The sequence below is a fragment of the Mustela lutreola genome, chromosome 18, assembly GCF_030435805.1.
Source record: "Mustela lutreola isolate mMusLut2 chromosome 18, mMusLut2.pri, whole genome shotgun sequence".
NCBI classification, from domain to species: Eukaryota; Metazoa; Chordata; class Mammalia; order Carnivora; family Mustelidae; genus Mustela; species Mustela lutreola.
Window position 1 is genome coordinate 8929061 of NC_081307.1, and position 23682 is coordinate 8952742.

General features: G+C 46.4%; 1 long non-coding RNA gene across 1 annotated transcript in view; it reads left to right on the plus strand.

Annotated features, from left to right (window-relative positions):
* The window catches only part of LOC131820485 (uncharacterized), a 114425-nt gene that overhangs the window by 75291 nt on the left and 15452 nt on the right, over nucleotides 1-23682 (plus strand). Inside the window, exon 2 of the long non-coding RNA XR_009349660.1 lies at nucleotides 22369-22562. This is a non-coding gene — a long non-coding RNA (uncharacterized LOC131820485). The remainder of the gene's footprint in view (nucleotides 1-22368; nucleotides 22563-23682) is intronic.

The window sequence follows — 23682 nt, forward strand, 5'->3', positions numbered from 1 at the left end:
AACCTTAAGAAAGTGACTTCGTTGGTTCCCAGTTTCCTTCTTGGTTAGGTGGGGATGGTTGTCAGCGAGAAGTAGGATCACACATGTGAAAGAGTTTTGTGAATGTCAAATATTGTTGAGACTGTTGCAAGAATGAGAAAGTATGGCAAGGTAGAATGATGAGTAACTGCTCTTAGAAGTAACAGTTACTGTGCAAGGCTTTGGTCTAGGTCTCTCCATTCATTCTTCCATAGAGTCCTCACAGTCACCCATGGGATACAGGAGTTACTACATTTTACCTGTTTTACAGATAAAAACTGAAGCAGGGAGATTTTAACCAGCTTGTGGAAAAAAGTAAAATGAGTCTAAAATCTGATCTGGCCTGTGCAGCCTTGCTAGCAGCATAGACAGAGCCCCAAGTTGGCGGTTCCCTGGTACGGTTGCCAAGGTATTGGACCTCGACCTCAGAAACTTGATTGCTGGTATATTCAGGGGGAAATTGAACTTAGGAATCAATAATTAGACTTAAGGACTCATAAGAGATTGATAGATAACATTTAGGAGGTCAACTTATTAATTCACAAAGATATAAAGATACAAAATTTGTATCCAATACACAGACTGATTCTCATGTTAGCCAGCAGAGTGGTGAAGATTTTCTTGTTGGGAAGCCAAATTATATAATGTTATATAATCAACAGGTTGCTGGGTAGGGATGACATCCAAACACAACAAATAGCTAATAGTAATAATTATAGCAATGACAGCAATAATAAGACACATCGATCACCTACGATGTGTCAGGCACAATGACAATGTCAGGCATAATGAGTGCACTGTAGAATTTACTGGATTTAATTTTTATAAGAAACTCTGGTCTATACTATTTGCTTCCCATTCTGCAGGTGAGGAAACTCAAATATAGCAAGATTAAAGAGTTGAGCTAAGCCTACGCATATAGTAATTAATAGAGTTGGGATTTGAACCCAGCCAGGCACTCTGATGCTCTGAGGACTGATCTGCTTCCTAGAAATAGTTGAGCATGGAAGAAGTTCTATTCCATGCCCAGAAGGAAAGCCAGGGCACAGTGTTTATGTAGTTGTATGAGGGAGTAGCACATGGGAGGCCAAACAGGGAGAGGGCAGGGAGGGCTCTTGTGATCAGCAAAGGCTGCATGGAATGGGGGGTGGGGCAGATGGGGCTTGAGACAGGCCTGGAAGGATGAATAGGCTCATCAGAAAAGAGCAAGTGGAGTGGGCAAGAATGTCGACATGGGATGGGCAAAGCCCATTTGGATGGAGGACTTGTGTTGGGGAGCAGTGGGAGGAAATACTAAAAGTATTCATGGGGAGAGGCTATGGGTGAGCCTTGAATGGTGACATGGGTTTTTATCCTGATCTTGGCAAACATAGGTGACTCCATACCTGCATATGTTCCCCACTGAGCCCCAGCTCCCTGCCAAACATTGCACGGGGTGCTGGGGGTAGAAGGATTGCTGAGGTCCAGGCCCTGCCTACAGAGGGCTCACAGTTTAGCAACACAGCAAGCAGGGCCCATCAGCAGAGAACAGGAATGTGGGGGAGGGGCGCCACAGAGCGAGAATTGGGCAGCTGGGGGTAGTTCCAGACAGTCCAATAACGGGTGCCGTTCACATGACCACCTGAGAACCGGGGCTTGAAGAATAAGGAGCCACGGATGGTCAGGGAAGAAGGCTTGAAGGGTGTTTTAGAACGAGTGACAGCAAGAGCAGAGGCATAGTGTTCAGAAAGGGGCTACATGTCCATGGAATGGGGATGGTGTGGTATGGTAGGCTTGAGGGCTTGGGCAGAGAAATGGGGTTCTTAATCACTCACCCCAACACTCACTGGGCTTCCATAGGTTCAGAGCACAGGGCTAGATGCGTTGGGGGTGCACAGATAAAGAAGTGATAGTCTTTGCCCCCCAGGGCCCATCAGACCAGATGTGGGCTTCTTGGGGGAGGGGGCGTCACATCTGGCTCATTTTGTTTTCTTCTCTTAGGGCAGTGAGCAGCGTGCCTGGCACATACTGAGTGTTCCTCTATTTTCCCTGAATCAATCAATGGACATAAATAATTTTCATGCAATGCAGAAATGAACCCGTGCAAACCAGTGGTGCACACAAAGGGAAGAGTGATCAACTCTGAAAACGGCAGTCTGAGATCTCAGATTCAGAGGCAACAGGGAGCTGACCCGGTCCGTCCGGGGAGTGCTCCTCGCCGCTTGCCCTTTGCTTCTCACTCTGTCATCCCTCCCGCTCCTGCCCAAGTGGCCTGGGACTGAAAATCAGCCTGGGCAGCACGAGAAGAGCTTTGCAGACGAGATTAAGAGCAAATCAAAGAAGAAAAATTGTGGCTCGGTTTATGTCTTCCTAATTAAAACCCCGCCAGTCTCGCTTCTTTTTCTTTCCAGCTAATGTTACACTAACGAGCTGAGTTTAGTGGCATTTATGTAGATAAAAGTCCCAATGATTGATCTCAATGGCTTGTTAAAATTAGTTTCAGTCCACCATATTGATTTAATTCCATTGCTTGAAAGTGCTAATTAATAATGATAATAAAAGTGTCTCGGCCCATTATTATCAGTGGGCAGGAGGGGGTGGAGTGTGGGGGGGGAGAATTGCTGTTTTTAGTGTCACTTACTCTGTCTGAGGGTGGCCTTTGAGAGCTGGCTGAAGGGGACAGGAGGCTGGGGGTGGGGGCAGAAGGGGGTGGCTCCGTCTCTGTCTGGTGTCTGGCAGGTTCCTCGAGGTGGTATTCCAGGCTGTGGGAAGGGGTGAGGGATGGGTGCGTGCGCAGGTCACCAGGAGCATTGCACTGCTTGCCCTCTGCCTTCTCCACCCCTCCAGAGGTGGGGGCGCTGCTTGCCTGGGTGCTTCTTGAAGGAGGTCAAGGGTTTACATTTTAGACTGCTCTCGTGGGTGACGAAGCTGGAATGGATCCGGTCAGGGGCCTGTCGTTTAGTTACCATAGAGCAGCAGACAGCTTGGGTCCAGGAACCTCCATCACCCCAGACCCCACGCTGCAGGAAGCCCAGGAAGGGAAGGAGGGATCTGGGGGCAAGAAGGGCAACCGATGAAGAGTCCCGGGGGCGGGGGGGGGGCAGCGGAGGAAGGAAGGGTTTTGGAGAGCAAAGACAGAAAGTGTCCAGGGAAAAGGGAGAGTTCCCAGTATCTTCCAAATTAGTTAATTCGTTGAGTTTTAAAGAAGTCTTTTTTCCTGAGATGATGCCCTAGTCCTCCGGAAAGCATCCTCCCAGTCAGTCTGCAGAATAAGGTGTGGGGGTGAGGAGAGGGGTGGTGCTGGGAGTGAAAACAGGGCCTGGGGGAGGGAGCAGCTCTTCCAAGGCAGTGGCAGAGACTTTGGGGCAAGAAACACCTCCCCAGTGCTGGCAGGAAATGAGAGGAAGGGAGAATGGCCCCTGACATTTGGCTACTCCTCCCTGCGCACCCAGCCTCCAATTCCCTGGGGTTCACCTGGAGACCCCTTACCGGACCTCTTTCTCCCCACTCTCTCCCCAGCCCCTCCCTCTCTAACCACCCCACACCCCTATACACACACCCCACAGACTGCGTTGTGGAGAGGTCCAAGTTCATTAACTATGCCGGATTTGCGTTTTGGAACAGGTGACAGCCTGCTAGTCTTCCTCCATTGAACTTTATGAACATCAGGGGTGCATGGATTGTACTCTGAGAGTAAGGAAAGGAGTGGAAAGAGCTTTCAGGTCCCAGAGGGTGCGGGGGAGTGAGTGGGATGAGAAAGATATGCAGCCTCTAGAAGTGGAGGGCCAGGGACCCACAGAAACAGCCCACAGAGCCTCCATGAGGCCTGAGACACCTGGAGACCAAGAGGTAACCTTCATTTCGAGGCAGGTTCCTGATCAGCCAGTAGCTGCCTCTTTTCTGGGCTGGTCTAGGGGGTAGGAATACATCTGTTCAAGACAGAAGTCTGTAGGAGATGCAGCTGCTGGTTCTGGCAATTCTGAGCATCAGAGTCTTGACTGGAATGACCGAAGACCCACGTGATATACATATCTTCCTGGAGACATTCTTTATTGAAGGACCTACAAAATGCACTCCCTGCCCGCCGAAAGATTAATTGAAAACTCACACTATAGAATCAAGCTATGTATGATTTTACTCCACAGTTAGCTCAAGCATAATCATATGTGATAATTATACTGTGTAGTTCTGATATTAATTACAATCCATCCTCATTAAGGAATTAACCAAACCATGTGTGGCTGGAGGCAGGGAGGAGAAGATAGTTTTTGTTATGATTTACTCTCAATTTTCCCTCTTTTAGGTTATGCTATTTCCCCGACTCCTGTGCCCCAGTGGTTTGGGTTGGGATATTGTGTTTCTTGTATCAAGGTCCTCATGACTAACCACAGAAGATCATCTGTCTGTGTTTATGCGACTCTTCCGGGTTTGCTTAAGTAAAGAATCCTTATCAGACCTGCTCCATAGGAAAGGGTGTTTCCTCCAATATAATCAGGCCAGTGCCAATGACTAGCTTTACTTTATATGGGATTTCTATTTGAATGATCCTAGCTTTCTGTTTCTCCTTGTCTCCTCCTGCCTGCTGCTCCCGTCTTCAGCGCAGTGCCCTGCATGGTGATAGGGTGAAGGGGTTTGAGCTTGACTCATTTTGGGGGAAGAGTAACTTCCAGATTGAGTCCGAGCTTAGAATAGATTGCCTTTGGTAAAAAATATGGGGATCCATATGCTTCCTTGTAACACTGTTAAGCGCCCTCCCTGCTTCAACTCAGGAATATTACTGTTAACTATTTCACACACATGTTTGGATGGGGTAACAATGCACAAAGTTTGAACATGGATCCTGTTCGGGACTCTTAAAAGTAATTCATCCATTTTGTTTTGTTTTATTTTTAAGTAGAAGCCATTGTTTATGTTTTCTAGGGTCTGAGGATCCCAGTGGAATGTTGGAGAACATGATGCATTCTGTGACCCCTGCTACCATACTCTTCCTTTCCATATTCTTTTTTTTTCTTTTTCCTTTTCCTTGTCCTCTTGTGTTTTTCACTTTTCCTTTCTTCCTCTGCACTGCTAGCCCACTCGTCTTAGCCGAGGCTGACACATGAAAACTATCCAGTGGTCTGAATGGGCCACGGGAATGAAAGCAAGCAGTGGGACTGGGGGAGCCTTATTCAGGACACAATGTACAGGGTGGTGGGGAGAGTGTTTTATTGTTGAGACTCCTGACATTAGGAACGGCTGAACTCCACTTGTCCTTTGTGGCATGGCTAAGACAGCAGCTGAGACTTCTCAAGAGGACTCCGTGATTTCCAGTGGTTTGGACTGGACAGTTATGGGCTATCTAGTCAGACGGAGGGGGCACAGAGCAAGGTGTTCCAACTAAGAGCTTAGTTTGGAAGTCTGATGGCCTCGAGCCTGGAAGTTAAGCATCCCTGACCATATTGAGTGGAGGACATAGTGGATGGCACCTAGTCCTGGGGGTAGGGGGCTGGAAAAATACCAGGGCCTCCTCCTGGAGTGGAGGGACTGTTTACTCCTCAGTGGGTGTGTACATGTTCAAGGGGCGGGGTGGAGGGGGAGGGCTGGCCAAGGGAGTTTCTGCAACAGCCAGAGAGAGGGATTTAAATATATTGTCTAATTGTTTATGAAGGTGGAAACTGAATTCATCACCAGGTCCATGGAGTAAATCCGGGGTGGGAAACAGGAGGCAAAGAAGGTGAGGAGTGTGGTTACTATGGAAGTAGAGTGGAGGCAAGACAGGCCAACACTTCATGGCCAGAGCAGAGTGATGGGGTGGGGGACAGCAGCACAGTGGTGTCAGCCTGAGCGGATGGCATGGAGTGGAAGTATCTATGGTCTAGGGTCCTTGGCATTTGAACCCCAAGGACCTGTGTAGCGAATAGAGTTGAAGCCCCAGTCTGGGATGTGTGCTTGCAGCTCAGGGGCTATGGGAACACCAGGGTTTCCCCTGGATCCTGATATGGTTGGATGGGGAGGGGAAGGCAGGCAGAGGTGGGGAGCCACGTAGGGAGGTGAGAAGAAGGAAGTGCAGTGGGTTAGCAATGGCATCTGGGCAGTAGGGCTTGGAACGCGCTCTACGGCTCACAAGAGCCTCTGGTCCGCACCTCTTCTGAGCTCCAAGTCCAGCGACATTATGTTTACAGCTTGTTAGCTTGAAACCAGCCACAGGGAGAGTATGAATACTGTAGAGTAGCAAATGCCACCAAGCAAGACCTCTTCTCCCCTGGAGAGCAGGTGTTTGTTATTTACCAGCACCCTACTGGGACCAGAACATCTTTTGTGCCTCCCTAGTGTTGGGGGTGGGGTATTGGCATGGGCTTTATTCTGTGCAGTTAGCTCAGATGCTACCCAGACTGGAGCCTCCCTCTGAGGAGCCGGGAGAGAGAGAAGCAGGGGAAAGGGCAGAGGGGCTGGCACCGGATCTGACAGCTGTGAAAGTTGTCACCAGAGGGCTTGCTAATGAAGGCCGATGAAAGTAGCCATCAGCAGCCCCTCTTTTTTTAGACTTTTGACCAATCGCCTGGCTCTGGGTCTGGCGTGTGGGCACCATCACACTGTGCTGGGTAGTGAAAATGGATACAGACCTGCTGAAAAACAAATTGGCACCAAGCACCGTGAACTTACAACATGAATGCCCTCTGACCCGGTAATTCTCCTTCTGGGAATCTGTCCTAAGAAATTAATCCTAAACACATTCTCTTTTTTTTTTTTTTAAACCTATGATGCAGAAAAATAGCTTTATTTATATTAGCAAAATTGGAAATTAATTTGAAATTCATCTAAATGTCTCACTGTAGCAAAATGGTTAAGTAATCTATGGCATATAGATTACTTAGTAGATTATTATGCAGTGATTTAAAAGGATGTGAAGAACGTGTATGAAAAATGTGGAAATGCTTATGACAAGCGGAATACAAAATTGTAGAGTAGCGGTTTTCCGAAGTGTGTTTTTTGGAATCCTACTCCCTTGTCAAATATATCTGGGAAATGCTTGGTATCATATGCCCCACTCCGGACTTCCTGAAGCACATCAACAGAGAAGGTTCTGAGAAGTTCTGTGGTTTGACCCACTGCTTCTGAACTTATTTCACCCCATGCTCCCTAATCCAACCAACATCGACTATCATCCCTGATGGTTGAGATTTCTGCAGAATGGAGTTTTGGGAAATGCTGACATGCTGAGGGGTTATAATTGCATTAAAATGTCCATCAGAATACAGAGAAAAGACTGGAAGAAAAACGTGACATAATGCAAGAAGGGACCACAAGTAGCAGTGAATGGGAAAGATTTTTAAAACTTCTTTTGTGTGTACATTTGCCAAAAATTCCTTAATATACATATATTGTTCTATCAAAAATTTTTATAAGTTCTCTCTTAAGCAAGATTGTGTCTTTCTATAGTTTCTAACTGCAGATTGAGCATTGTGCTTTCTGCCTGGTGAATAAAATGTCCAAATAAGCCAGTAGGATTTTTGATACGTAGAGTCCCATGGCTGGTATTTATGATAGCATGATGACAATTTTAGGGTGTGAATACAGGTTTGATATCAACCTCATTCATCACAATGAAAAAGCAACAGTCTTTAAACAACTAGGAAATATCTACTTAGTAGCTGAAGGGGTGCCTTGCTTGATTCAGAGCCCTTGACCCATATTACTTACTTACTCTTCAGGCCAACCCCACAAGGTAGGTACTACTATTGGCCCCTTCTACAGATAAGTAAACTAAACCACGAGAGATAGGGTAACATGCCTGCAGTTCCAAGCCTTGTGTCTCCAGAGACCAGATTCTTTCTCAATATCCAGAGCTGCCTCCTGCCGAGGGGCCAGTGAAGACCCGGTCTCAGCGGACAGGACTTCATGACGGCTGATTTAATTTAGACATGAAACCATTCCTGCTGGTTGAGAGGGCTGAGGCCCTACCCTGTTGGCTCAGGAATTGGGAACAATCGGGCCCTTCCCTTCCTCTGGTTATATTCTGAGGTGGGGGTTGCTCTCTGAAGGTGGGAAAAGTGCAGACACAAGAAAGAGGGTATTTTGGTCATCCGGTGTCTGAGGAGTGTGGCAGCCACAAGCTGCGATCCACAATCCTGGATGTGAGGTCCTGGATGTGAGAGACCGAGGGAGGTAGGGTAAGGAAACGGGAAAAAAGAAACCCGTTCTGCATAGGTTTAAAAGCCCTCGATCCCAAAGGAGACGACTGCGGGGTTGGTGAGTCTTTGATGGAGTTAATCAAAGCCCATCATTTGCTCTTTCCCCCTCAGAGGAAGGGGGAGGCCAGGCTGGGCACCGTGTCTGCCAGAAAGAGCCTCTCATGGTCTTGGAGCCTGTTGTGAAATCAGCTCAGTGCCGCTCACCTGCTTTGTCCTAGATTTTCCACTCTGGTCTCCAGAATTCAAGGCCCTACTCTTTTCCCCTTGATACTCTGGCTCTTTTCCCATTTCCCTTCAGCTGGTCCGCTCCAAATGGGAGGCAGGCCCAGTCGGGGCCGACTCCAGGTTCTCATAGGACAGTTGCTAGCTGGTCCTGTGTTGTTCCACCAATTATTGTCTCATTCCACATTGACACTTACTCTTCTCAGCAGATCTGCAACACACAGCAGGCACGATCCCCCCGCACAGCAAAGCATTCGACTTGCCTGCTGACTCACACCTGCCTTGTAGTGCACTCTGAGTTTGCTGTTCTCTTCTTATTAACTTTTATTCTTTCCCATATTTTCCACTTTTTAAAATTCTTAGGTATTTATTTATTTATTTTCTATAAAGAATTTATTGATTTACTTGTCAGAGACAGAGAGAGCACAAGCAGGGGAAGCAGCAGGCCGAGGGAGAAGCAGGCTCCTTGCTATGCAAGGAGCCCGATGTGGGACTCTCTCCCAGGACCCTGGGATTATGACCTAAGCCAAAAGCACGCGCTTAACTGACTGAACCACCCAGGCATCCCTTATTTATTTAATGGTATCACTTCCCTGTCTTCTAATAGTTTTAAAAATTTACACTGGTTAACACTGAACTTCATTGGGTTTGCTTTGGACCAAGTATCCGGTTTGTCAAATCAACCTTTGTGTTAACTTAAAATTGTCTTCCTTATTTATAGCTCCTGGGCCATTGATCAGTCTTGCTTCCATGGAAGGGTCTTTCCTAGAGCAAAATTTCTCTGCAAGGAATGCATTATCCGAATTGTGGGTGGCTAGACTGACAAGAAAAATGGAGCCAATATCACGGTAAGGGGGCATCAGCAATGTTCTCCTGCTCCTTGTGATGCAGGGCACCTGAAGAACAATGAGGGCATCCATCCCCCAGTCCGCCACCCTAAGGAGAAGAAAGTGTGTTGAGACTGGAGAGGTTGCATTGGGTGGCATGGCTTCTGCGTGTGAGAACACGTTGGTGAGGGGTCATTCCTTGAAGACAGGAATCATAATTTCGGGGACTGGCCCGGATGTTGTTTATTATTGTCATCCTGATTTTTTAAATAATATTGTTGAGAAAAGAGTCTGAAGACCACTTATGGTTGCTTTGGTCACTTAAAAATAAAATTATATAGCAGTCATTCCTTAGTCCCTCAGTGGCTTTCCTTGCCCAGCTGTGTAATAGTGTAACAGAACTATGCTGGACAATCGCAGAGGGACACTGAGAAGATAAAATAGGACAGATACTAATACTAATAATAGCAATGAAAGCCAACAGTCACAAGTGTTTGCCCTGTGCCAGGCCCCAGGTGCTGTGTTCTGAGTGCTCTGTAGTAGGCCCAGGGTGACCCTGTCTATGAAATAATGGGAGTTACCATCCACGCGCTCTCGCCCGTTTCCCTTACCAAGTCCCCTGGATTCTCTTTTCGGTATTCTTCCTCCCAGCCCCTGCTGTCCCATCTCAGAGAAGCCCCTCATCTCCACTCATGCCGGCCTCTTCCTCTCCCCGCCCCCGCTCCCTCAGGTGCTTCCGCACTGACCAGCTAACAAAATCATGTCCGCTACACCACCCCCACCACTTTCCACTTACAGTTCTTCCATGTTGCCCTGTCCCCTGGCCTGGTGTTCGGGACTCTCTGTATTCTGACTCCAGATGACCTTTCCTGTCTCCCAGTGATCCTCTCCAGGACTGCTCTGCCTGGTTTGTTGGATTCCCTTAACTGTCCTAGACCTTGCTCTGTGTGTTCCTCCCGGCCTGTGCTGCCCCTTCTCCACTTGCATGTGCTCCCCGACGTCATCTCTGCACATCCTTCAAGTCCAGCCCGAGCTCTTGTTCCCACACTCCGTCTTCCCCAAACACACTTGCCATCACTTCTTCCATTAATGCATGCACCAGGCAGCGGTCCGTTTCCCATCTTTGATGTTGTCATTCTGGCTTGTTATTTAATTCCTCTCCCTTTTTGAACATGTGGGCATCTCCACTAGATTGTAAATTCCTTGATGATAGGAGTCATGGGGAGATAAATACACACATACACACACACACACATACACACACTTCCTCACAGCATCTAGTCTGTGGTATACCACAGCAGCCCATTTGGCAATGCTTTGATCAATGAAGGAATGTCAATATATAAATGTAGTGCCAAGTCCAAGGGTATTAGTTTCCTTCTTAGAGTTATTGAAAAAAAAAAAAAAAGGGAAAAAGAATCTTCTGTATAAAACGGAACAGGAGAGAAATCGGGGGAATGAGGCACACGGGGGTGAGACAGGAGAGTGGCCTCGAACAGAGTCTTGAACAGAAACTTGAATAAAAGCCAGGGCTTTGGTGCTTTCGCTGAGATGTTCTGGGGCTTTGCTTAAATAATTCAGAGTCTGGACTCCCCAGATAGTTAGGAGAGCTAACCAGTAGCACGGTAGCTGGAGCACACTGCAAAGAAATTGCGCAGTGCTCATTACGGTACGGAACAATAATAACAATTATGATAATAATGATGATGGCGATGGTGATGGCGATGGGGATGCTGATGATAAGGCAGCAGCCCTGACAAAGTCTCCACCGCGGGAGGAGGAATCGGTTTCCTTCTTCTGGTGCAGAGAGGTCTGTGGCTACTGAGGTGGCTCAGGGCCCCGGGGTTCCCTGGGCCGAAGGGGACGCGAGGGCCTGGTCAGGGAGGCTGGCCAACAGGCTTCTGGCTGGCAGAGGGGAGGGAAGTCATTTCCAGGCCCTTTGGTCTTGACTGAAAACAAAGTGAGGGTCCCTGAGTTCTCCTATAAACGGTAATGATAACACAATTATCATGCAAAACAAAAATTAAGTTTAATGGTGCAAAGCCAGGGTGTACTGGGGAGGTAATTCATATTAATTATGTTTGGATTAAAAGCTTATTTCTTTTGTTAGCATCTGCAAGTAGAAACTTAGCTGTTAGAAAAAAATCCGCATATAATTACGGTCTCTTATGGAGGAGCAGTGTTGGACTTAATGGAGCATTCCTGCTCTCTTCAAGCTCCTGGAGAATGGTAATATTTCACATTTTATGAAACACAGAAGAAATAAATTACAGGTTTAATGATAAGAACTACTTGGACTCATAATGAAATCTGATTGGCCAGTTAATCCACCGAGACTCTCAGATGCGAACCATCCAAAAGGGGTAAAAATGATGAAAAATGAAATTAAATGGAAAAACCTTCACCCGCAGCCTCTTTTGTGAAGGCTGGGGAAGCACCAAGCAGCGGGAGAGGAGCCCCGGGGCTGAGGAGAAAAATCGCTTTCCGGGGTGTGGGGAGAGCAGATCAAGGAAGGGATTTCCCTGCTGCCCTCCCCAGATTTCCTATGGAAATGAAGCCTGGAGATTTTCTGTGGAAGAAAGGGATGGGGACCTGAGGAGGAAGGGAGAGAGGCTTTTCTCCCTGTTGAGAAAACCCCCCGGACCCCCAGCGAGGCCTGGCCCTGAGCGGGAAGGCCAAGTCTGCATGAAGGGTAACCGGACTTGGGCCGAGTTGATTGCATTTTCCACAAACAAGGAAATATTCTGCTAGAGAAGAAAGGTGAAAGTGTCCTCTGTTTCTAAGTGCAGGGGGGCACTTCTGGGCCTGAGGCATGTTCCCCAGAGGGACTCAAGGTCAGCCCTCCCTGGCTCTGTTTTTGTTGCCTGCAGTCTCTTCGGCACTTTGGGAGTGGGCCCACCTCTGTTTGGTAGAGCCGTGAGGACTGTCCATTCCTTTTACTTTTTAAGAAAAAATTCTTTTTTTCCTTTTAAAAAAGGTTTTACTTATTTGAGAGAAAGAGAGTGCACAAGTCGATGGGGGGTGGGGCAGAGGGAGAAGCAGGCTCCCTGCTGAGCAGGGACACCCCCCCCCCCCCCCGCACCCCCCGCCCCCGCCACCATGTGGGAACTTGATCCTTGATCCCAGGACCCTGAGATGATGACTTGAGCCAAAATCAAGCCAAAATTGGACGCTTAACTGACTGAACCACCCAGGCACCCCAAGACTCAGTGTTGATATCAGGAACTATATGGAACTATATGATTTGTTGGAACCATGTGGAAACGAGCTAAATAAGACTTCTTCCATCCTCAGTCTCCAGCTGAGGACCGCCCTTACCACCAAGCTCACCACTGATGATGAAGTCCGTGGGTATGGGATGGGGCTGACTGTGCAGGGAGAGGGGAGCACTCATGGCACTAAGTCCCCCTGGTCTTTGCTGTTGGTCATAATGCAAAGACCATACATAGTGCCAAGATGGCTGAAGTAAATTGCAAGGACTAGAAGCAGGGGTTCGAACAGTGCGCCAGAGTGGGGGTACTGGCTAGGATGGGAGGGTGTGGAATAGAAACTTTGCTGAGAAAAACAGAAAAGTAAATTCCTGGAGCACCATATTATTGGACAAGGCAGGTCCCAGCTCAAAATGCAGCTGTTGCACTGGGACACAGTGCTGAGCTCCAGGAGTCTCTGAGAGGCTTTGAAGGGCCCTGTGGATTTCTAGAAGTTCTTGTAGGGTCCCTGGCCTCACACCCCTCCCTGGGGCTGCCTTGTTCTGGCTCTCCCCTGCCTTGGTGGTCTGAGCGCAGCCCCTCTTTATGGTAGATGCCCAAGGTGGATCTTGGGGATCACCGACCCTACCCCCTCACGGCACAAATGGAGAAGCAGACGTGACCCATGACCAGTGCTCAGAGCCTGCCGCATGTACGTAATACATGATAGCTGTCCCTTTTCCTTAAGTAACTTCCCCAGTGTTCTGTAATGCACAGGCCTGAAATACCATTAGCCCCAGGGTTTTGTTATGTGTTTTTTTTTTTCTTTTGAGACTTTTAATTTTTAAATTTGTTTTAAAGAGTTTATTTATTTGACATAGAGACAGACACAGAGTGAGCACAAGCAGGGGGAGCAGCAAAGGGAGAAGGAGAAGCAGAGTCCCCACTGAGCAGGAAACCTGATGCAGGACCCTGGGATCCCAACCTGAGCTGAAGGTAGACGCTCAACTGACTGAGCCGCCCAGGCTCTCTAAGACTTTATTTACTTATATATTTATTTATTTTTAAAAGATTTTATTTATTTGACAGACAGAGATCACAAGTAGGCAGAGAGGCAGGCAGAGAGAGACAGGGAAGCAGGCTCCCTGCTGAGCAGAGAGCCCAATGCGGGCCTTGATCCCAGGACTCTGGGATCATGACCTGAGCCGAAAGCAGAGGCTTTAACCCACTGAGACACCCAGGTGCCCAGGACTTTATTTTTTAAAAGCAGTGCTGGAGCACCTGGGTGGCTCAGTGGGTTAAACGACTGCCTTCAGCTCAGATCATGATCCTTGGGTCCCAGGATCAAGTCCCATATGGGGCTCCCTGCTCAGCAGGGAGTCTGTTTCTCCCTCAGATCCTCCCTCCTCATGTGCCCTCTCTCTCTCAAATAAATAAATAAAATCTTAAAAAAAATAAAAGCAGTGTTAGTTTCATAGCCAAATTGAGAGGCAGGCACCAACATTTTTCTCATACCCCCGCTCCCATGCACACATAACTTCCACCATCATCAACAACCCCCACCAGCGCAGTGCATTTGTTGCAACTGATGAACCTGGGTGGGCACATCATCACACAAAGGTTCACATTAGGGTCCCCTCTTGGTTTTGTATGTGCTATGCATTTAGACAAACGTGTAAGGATATGTTTCAGTTATCATAGTATCACACAGAGCAATTTCTCGGCCCTAAAAATCCTCTCTCTAACCCTGGCAACCACCGATTTTTTTTTTTTAACTGTCTCCATAGTTTTGCCTTTTCCAGAATGTCACATAGTTGGAATCATATAGTATAGAACCTTTTGAGATTGGCTTCTTTCACTTAGGAATATCATTTAAAGTTCCTCCATGTCTTTTCATGGCTTGGTAGCTCATTTATTTTCATGCTGAATCGTATTCCGTTGTCGGGATGTACCACTGTTTATTTACCCATTCGCCTACTGAGGGACATCTTGGCTGCTTCCAGGTTTTGGAGATTATGTATAAAACTACCATAAACACCTGTGTGTGGGTTTTTATGTGGAAACAGTTTCAACTCCTTTGGGTAAATATCAAGGTGTGTGATTGCTGGATCAAGTGGTAGAAGTATGTTTGGTTTTGTAAGAAACCACCAAGCTCTTTTCCAAAGAGGCCATAATGTGTTGCCTCCCCACCCGGGAGGTCCTCTTACTCCAGAGTTTGGTGTTGTCCATGTTTTGGGTCTTGGCAGTTCTCATAGTATGTGGTATATCTTGTTGTAGCTCTCAGTTTTTGAGCACTTCATGTGCCAAAGAACACGCTGGTACTTTGATGCACACTGTCATACTTAATTCTCTCCAAAACCCTTAAAGGGGGTGTCATTTTCAAAGGAGGCAAAAATATCCAATGACAAAAAGACAGCCTCTTCAACAAATGGTTGGGAATAATGGATAGCTACATGCAAAATAATAAAAAGGTACTACTTTCCTACACCATACACAGAATAAACTCAAAATGGATGAAAGACCTAAATGCGTGACCTGAACCCTTAAAACTCCTAGAAGAAAACATAGGCATTAAGCATCTTGACATCGGTCATAGGGATATATTTGTGGGATCTGACTCCAAAGGCAAGGGAAACAAAACCAAAAGTAAAGAAACGGGACTACATCAAACCCAAAAGCTTCTGCACAGTGAAGGAAACCATCAACAAATGAAAAGGCAACTTACTGAATGAGGGAAGATATTTCCAAGTCATATATCTGAAAAGGGGAAATATTTAAATAAAGAACTCATACAGGTCAGTCACAACAACAACAACAGAACCACCAGATAATATGATTAAAAGTGGGCAGAGGACCTGAAGAGACATTTATCTAAAGAAGATGTAAGGTGGCCTCTAACAGACACATAAAAAGATGCTCAACATCACTCATCGTCAGGGCGATGCGGATGAAAACCACAACGAGATGTCATTTTACACCTGTCAGAATGGCTATTATCAAAAAGACAAGAGATAACAAGTGTTGGCAAGGATGTGGAGGTAAGGGAACCTTGTGCACTGTTGGGGAATGTAAACTGGTGCAGCCACGATGGAAAGAAAATAGTTTGGAGGGTCCTCAAAAAAATTAAAGAGAAATCATTTTAAAAAACTAAAAATAAGTCTGCCATATGATACCAGCAACACTGGTATCTACCTGAAGAAAAGGAAACACTAATTCTAAAAGATATACGTACCCCTATGTTCATTGTAGTATTACTGACAATAGCCAATATATGGAAAACAACCTTAGTGTCCATTGACAGATGAAGGGATAAAGAAGATGTGGGGCGCGCGCGCGCGCACACACACACACACACACACACACCCACTAGAATATTATACAACCATAAAAATCAATGAAATTTTAACATTTGTGACAACATAGATGGAACTTGTGGGTATTATATTAAGTGAAATAAGTGAGACAGAGAAGGACAAATACTGCATGATTTCACTTATATGTGGAATCTGAAAACACAAAACAAACAAACCAACCAAAACAAAACTTAGACTCACAGATACAGAGAACAGATGGGTTGGTTGCCAGAGAGGAAGGGGATTAGAAGGGGCGAAATGGGTGAAAAGGCTAACGAGGTACAAACTTCCAGTTATAAAATGTATAAATCAAAAAAATATGAGTAAGTCATGGGGATGTGATGTACAGTATGGAGAATACAGTCAGTAATATTGTAGAATTTTACATGGTGACAGATGGTAAGCAGACTTCTTGTGGTGAGCATTTCATAATACACAAATGTCAAATCACTGTGTTGTACACCTGAAACTAATGTGATGTTGTATGTTGATCATACCTTCATAAAAGACATAATATATATTTTAAAAAGTAGATGTCATTTTTCCACTTTACTAATAAGTAGAAGAGAACTGATATGATCAGGTAACTCAAGGTCTTCTGACTCCTAGTCTGGAATTCTGTCTACTTCAGGGTTGGGGACAACTGGGCTCCCTTCCTTTCCTTTCCCTTCTCTTCCTTTTCTTGCCTTTCCTTTCCTTTCTTCCTTCCTTCCTTCCTCCCTCCCTCCCTTTCTTTTTAAAGATTTATTATTTATTAGAGAGAGAGAGAGAGAGGGCCCTCACGTCAGTGGGGGGAGGGGCAGAGGGAGAGAATCTTCTAGTAGGTTCCCTGCTGAGCAGAAGCCTGAGGTGGGCCTTGATCTCACAACCCATGAGACCACAACCTGAGCCAAAAACAAGAATCAGATGCTTAATCAGCTGAGCCACCCAGGCACGCCTCTTATTTTTTTTTTTTTTTTAAGATTTTATTTATTTATCAGAGAGAGAGCGAGCACAGGCAGACAGAATGGCAGGCAGAGGCAGAGGGAGAAGATGGCTCCCTGCTGATCAAGGAGCCTGATATGGGTCTCGATCCCAGGACGCTGGGATCATGACCTGAGCCGAAGGCAGCTGCTTAACCAACTGAGCCACCCAGGCGTCCCTCCCCAACCTCTTATTTTTCAATATCAATAATTTACCAACAGGCAAATGATTTTCTTATTACTTGTTTATTTTCCTTATTGCCTTTATTAAGTGTGGATTGTAAGAGAATTATAATAAAGTTATAAGAAAATTATAAATAAATAACTTTTAAAAAGAAAAAAAAGTTACCAATTGGCAAGTCTCCCCACCAAAAGGCCTTTGATGGCTTCCATAAGTGGACCTTCGATCTCATGGCCTATGACATCCCCGCTGTTCACTAAACTACCGTTAGGTCAGCTGACCACGGTGCTTCTCCTAACTCCTCCCAGTCTAGCTCGCCATGCCTTGCCCTTGCACTTTGGCGTGTTTGTACTTGCGTTTCGCTCTGCCTGTCATGCTCCTCCCCCAGGCCTTCCGGGGCCACTGCCCTCAGTATAGAAGGACCTAGCACCAATGATGTTAGGGGTCTGTCTCAGTGCTCAATTTCATTTTCTGCATGGCATTTATCTCTCTCTGAAATTCTCTTATGTGTTTAAGAGTATAAACTTAAAGAAGGCAAGAATTGTGGTTCTTTTTTTAAGGTCTATTTATTTGAGAGAGAGAGCTCAAGCGAACAGGGGGAGGGTCAGAGGGAAAGAATCCTCAAGCAGATATCCCACTGAGCGTGGAGCCCCACACTGGGTTCAATCTCACGACCCTGAGGTCATGACCTGAGCCGAAATTCAGATTTGGAGCCTTAACCTACTTAGCCACCCAGGCGCCCCAGGACTGTGTTCTATTAACCACCGTGTCCACAGCTTTGGATGAGGGCCTGGCATAGAGTAGAGATTCAGTCAGTCTTTGTAGGAGTGAATAAATGAATGCGAGAAACCCAATTCTGTCTCCAAGTCCATTTTCAGCTGTGCCTCCCAGGCCCTCCTCTTGAATTAGTTCCTCTTCTTGAAGCCGCCCAGCCCTCTGTAGGTGTGGGCGCTGCCATCTTCGCATGGAGGAGGGTACCACGCAGAATAGAAACACGTGTTGCCACTCTGCCTTTCCCAAAACACAGAAGCCTGGGGAAATTGTCTTCGGCAGCAGTATAAAGCAGTGACCTTCCTGCCTGTGACAACTACACTCTTTTCCAGGTACAGCTGGCCGGCCTCAGTCAGCGGCTCCAAGGTGAGCTCTGGCTGAGAAGGAAAGGCGCAGGGCTGGTGGGCTGGCACACCCCCTCTCCCCGTCTCATCCCTGCCCTGCTGCTGCCCAGGTAACCCTTCTGGCTATGGCATCCCAGCAGCACCCACTGCGCAGGGGGCCAAATTTTCTTCTCCCAGATTGCTCTGCAATGCCTGGAAGAGGGGGTAGGGGTGAGGAGGAGGTCTTCCTTGAAGAAATGACCTTCATTTCCAAGCCTCCCCCTGGGACTCAGATCCCTGGCTCACACAAGCTGTCCCTTCTCTGGTGTGGGTGGAGGTGGAAGGAGTAAAAGTGGGGAACTGAAGAGACTCTGAGTACCGCACGGTATCAGCCTCATGGTCAAGGACAGCACAGAATTGTGGGTCGGGGCGTAGACTCTGGGAGCCTGGCTGCCCTGGTTGGGAGGCAGCTTTGCCTGTTGCTAGCCACGTGAGCTTGGGCAAACCCGTTGAGCTCTCTGGGCTGGATTCCCCTCCTGTAAAAAGGGACAAAGAAAAGAGCTTACCTCAGGGTTGTTGTGAAAGGAAAGAAGTTAATATTTATAAAGTACTTAAAACATTGACTGGCATGTGGTAAGCTCTATGTTGTGAGTGTTTGCTATTTGTGAAATAAGTAAAAATTATCACCATTACACCTTCCATGTAGGTGATATTACGCAGTTTGCGCCACACTTTCCCACATAGGATTTGATCCTGTCTCTGTAACGGTGGGGAGTTTGTTCTTTTTTCTATGCCTTCTTTCTGTCTTTCTGACTTCTTTCCTCCCTCCTTCTCTCCCCTTTTCTCTTTCTCTCATCCTCTCTGTCTCTCTCTTTTTCCCTCAGATGAAGAAACAAATGGGGAGGGAACTGGTTTGTCCGGAACCCCTATGTTTGAGAGGTCCCTTACGTATTTATTTGGTCCTCTTAACAACGTTTAGAGTAAATAATATCCCATTTTACAGATTTGAAAAGAGAAGCTCCCGCTTCTGAGTTCCACCCTAGTAAAAGTGGAATCTGAGGAGGAAGGAAATCTGCTCTGCCCCCACTCCAGGCTGGACAGCTCCTCACCTTGGGATGCGTTGTGGGTAGCCTGTGTATCTTCATTTAAGTGCCTGGCTAGAGCTGTTAATTCTGTTCATCTAACCTATCATAAAACCCAAACAATTAAGTTTTTTTCAAATGACTAGGCTTTTGGAGAATGGGATCAGCAAACAGGAGAGAGAATTCTCTTTACGTGTAATTATGATTCACATTTCTCTAAACAGCAGGGCTCCCACCAGCACAGCAAGACCTCTGGTGGTTTAATGAAGAGACTCATGTCTGGTCCATGAAGGGCAATGCCTCGGCCATGGCATTGTAGGGAATGGCATGGGAAGAGATGGCTTCAGCAGGTGTGGGAAGATGAGGCTAGGATAAGAAGATAGAAGGAAACGTTTAGAAGCGATCTCTGCTGGTTAATGGAAGTAGCCAGGTACAGTTGGCATAGTTTGCTCTTGTAATTTTTTTCTATAACTAACAGGTTTGAAATAAATTTGGGGGAAAGATGAATAGGAGCTGATCTCAATGTGATAGAGTTTGCATAGAAATGGACTTTCTTGACCAAAGACAGTGCCTCCCACATTTTTAAAAAGTTGGGACATCCCTATATTACTTTGTTCAGTCTGAATCCCACAGATGGGGGCTTAAACAACAAAAATTTATTTTCTCACAGTTCTCGGAGCTAGAGGTCTAAGATTGAGGTGTTGGCAGAATTGGTTTCCTCTAAGGCCTCTCTCCTTGGCTTGTGGATGGCTGTCTTCTTCTCCATTCTGCATGGTTTCCCCTCTGTGCACAGCCCCCCAGTGCCTCTTCCTCTTCATTTAAGGGTACCAGTCATATTGGATTATATGACCCATATGGTCATATTTATTTAATCTTACTTCTTTAAAAGCCCTAGGTCCAATACAGTTCAGTCCGACCACAGCCCCTCCTGTTTATTTAATTCTGATTATCTGGTTTCATATCTGCCTTCTTCTAAAAAGCAGAAACAAGTACCTCATTTTTCTAAGTGAGAGGAATGAAAACACCTTTTATTAGAATGTTTTTGAGACTTTGATGGCCAATTTTGAATCAACCAAAGATATTCCTGGGAATGCTGCAAAATCCTGGCTGGAATCACCACTTTCTGGACAGTGAGAAAGGAAATAGAAAGTACAGATGTTAGGAGAGGTATATTTGAAACTGTTGAGGGCTTATTATCTGCCAAGTTAAATATATTGCTCAAGAGAATAACAGATACTCAAGTATCCTTGTTAAGCATATTGTCTAAGGTCACACAGTTCTTGAACAACAGCACTGGGATTTGAACCCAGAGTCTGAAACCCAAGTCCAGCTTCTGTCCACTACACAGGCCGAGGCCTGATTGGTTTTCATAATATATGGCTAAGTCTTTGTACCCATTTGCTAATCATCGTTACTATGTGTGCAAAACTTACTGGGCAGTCATCCAACACAAACCCTATAGGCGATCCACATACCAAGGGGGAAATATCACTTCCCTTTGGAGGAGCGGCTTCTGTGATTTTAGAGGTTGGCTGACAATTAGACCCAGCCCTCCAACCACAGAGATGGGTCTACAACCTAGATCAGGCCAATGAAAATATCTTATTTCCATGACTACCATGATAGGTCCAGGCAGTGAGCATGTGACAAGCACTGGACCAACCACAGTCCTCCTCGAGGATTTTAAAAACTGAAGATGGGAGAGAGAAATTCTCTCTTTCCTTTGGGAGTGGGAGGGCAGGGCTGCTTGGATGTGGATCTGGGACCCTGGAGGCCCTGCAGATACTTCCCCACGTGGAGAAAAGAACCTGTGGAAGGCAAGAGTGAAGTCAACACACAGAGGATCAGAGGCCTGAGGTAGAGAAAGAGAATTCTGAGAGCACTGTGGTCTCCCGCTCTCGCTGTTGTGTGGTCATGTGCTACCTTTTTCCAGTTGTAGAAATTGTCTCTTTGGTCTGTTAGCTTGGACCAGGTTTCTGTCTCTTGTAACTGGAAACCTGACCAACAGGCTGACTGTTGAGTAGATGCACATGAAAGGAAGCCACAGTGTGGTGTGAGGAGCGTGGAATACGAAACTGGGTTGTCTGGTTTGAGTTTGGATCTGATAGTTTAGTAAGTCCTTGATTTTGGAAAAAAGAGTTTACCAGAATTTTAGTTTATCGAGTTGTAAAATGTGGATAACAATACATTTTCTTTCTACCACCTTGAGTACATCTGAAGAGAAACTGAGGTAAAATAGGTAAGAAGGAAGTGTTGTAGAATTCCAAGCAGGAGGTGAATAAAGAGTGACTTTTCCTTAGGACGGCAGAGGGGAGCTGCTATGCTGGCTACTTGTGGGCAACTTCTGCCATAGAAGGCCGACACACAGTGAGAAATTTTGAAACATTCGAGGAAAGCAAGAGATGATAAACAAGTTTCTTACACAAAAGGAAACAAACAATAGAGCGAGCAGCACCAGCTTTTGTTTATTTCATTTATTTTTAATTTTTTTACAGCAGGTGAGAGAGCTCAAGTTGGGGAGGGGCAGAGGGAGAGAGAGAATCTTAAGCAGACTCTCTGTGGAGCACAGAGCGCATGGTCTTGAGAGAAGATCATGACCTGAACTGAAATCAAGAGTCTGGACACTTAACTGACTGGGCCAGCCAGCCAAGCACAGGCTTTTAAAGCAATTATATTTAATATCCTTCAGGAGATACAAGAGGCCATTATATCCATGAAACAAGAACAGGAAATTTAGAAACAAGGACAAGTTGTTTTTACAAAAGACCAATCCAGGCACTTAGAAATGAGCAGTAGGATTGCTAGAGACAGAATGGATACAGCCAGGCAGTCATTAAGAGACCAGCAGGTGCTAGTGGTGAACAAAAGCAGATGGGAGGGAAAAAGTCATTTATAAAATAACCAACTCAAGTGTGAGTTGGGCTAACCAGCCAAAAAGAGAGGATGAGTGCTGCCCACAGAGGGAGCATCCTACGTAGTTGTGTGAGTAGACCAGAAGGCAGGCAGGCTGGGTGAGCAGGGCCAAGGGAGAGCACAAGCTGTGGAGAAGTGAGGTTGGTCCCCGAGGGGTGGTGAGCAGGTCACGCCAATGGGCAGCCATTTTAGGTTTGGGCTTAAAGCAAACTTCAGTTAGGAAGGCAGGAGAAAAAATATCTATCCGAAAGGGCTTCAAAACCTTCCTTCCGTCACCTGGCATGGAGAATACTGTTGCTCAGAGAGAAAAGGCTGCTTTGGGGTTTGAAGAGGAGAGCTTAATCCTTGTCCATCCAGCTCATTGTCTGTGTTTCACAGACACAGAGCACAGTGGGAAGTGAAACCACCCACGGGAATCCAGCAACAGAAACGTCCCCACACCGGGCAGCCAGCGATGGCAGATGGAGTCAGGCCAGACAGAGACTGGATGGTCACCGAAAGTCATGGGCACGGGGAAGTCCGGCGCTGGAGGGAGGACAGTAAAGCAACCTCTTCCTAAAGATGCAGACCCGGTATGAGCAGGGGTGCGGCGGGGTGGGTGGTGGTCGGGGAGGTCGGGCACACTTAATGTACAATGACTTTTTAGTTCTCTGTGGGGCCGGGCTGAGCTCGTGCTCTTCTGTTCTTCAGGATTCTGTGAACTTCCGTCCGTGGATGGGGCTGCTTGTGTATTTATAAGGAAGCCCTTTTTAATCTCCTGAGAAGAGAAAGGAAACTAAAGGGCATGGAAACGGTTTCATACTTAAAGCCCGCCCTGCTCGCAGGGAGTTAAGTCAGGTCTGAGATTTATAATAAGGGCTTTCAAAGAAGAGGCTTGGCGGTTTTGCCTGAAGCAAGGGGCAGGAGCAGAAACCAGGGGAATGGAGATCTGCTAATCTGTAATCTTGATAGTCAGTTACGTGTCATGTGTCGGTGTGTTTGCTACTCGGTGTTGTGTTCAGTTTTCCCCACAAAGCGCGAGTTCAGTCTTTACCACAACCTTTTCCCATCTTCGTGAAGACACGAAAACAACTTTTTAAAGAATTGCTGTAGATAAGGATTTCTTTATATCTATATGTGCAGCAAACCAGAAGGAGACTTGGACAGCAGGAAGTCGTGGGAATGACAGTGATAGAATATTGGTTGCTGGCTCAGGATCGCTAGGTTTGTGTACAGGAGATGTGCTCTGGGTGAGTCCGGTGCTATTTCTAAGAAAAGGCTAGCTCTGGGAGGGGCCGTCTCCCCCCAGCCAGCAAGATTTCTAAGTCTATGTATGCACGCGGAGAAGTGTCATATGGATGTATCTGTGTATTTATGACACTGTAGACGTACATATATAACTTAAGCTGTTTTAAGGTATATTATATACACACACAACTAGACAATGTGTGAATAAAGACCACTCGGTTAAAAAAATTAGGAAACACTCATAGAGATTCAAAAGGCACACTAGTGGTTTATTGAAATGTACTGAACTCAGCATTCCCCAAATTGATTTGATTTGAAAACTTTTTTTTTAAAAAGATTTTATTTATTTGAGGGAGAGAGTGGGTGCGCATGAGTGGAGGAGGGCAGAGGGAGAGGGAGAAGCAGAGGTGGAAGCACGAGGCAGAAGGAAAGCCTGAACCAGAGCCTGTGCTGGGTGGGGTTTCT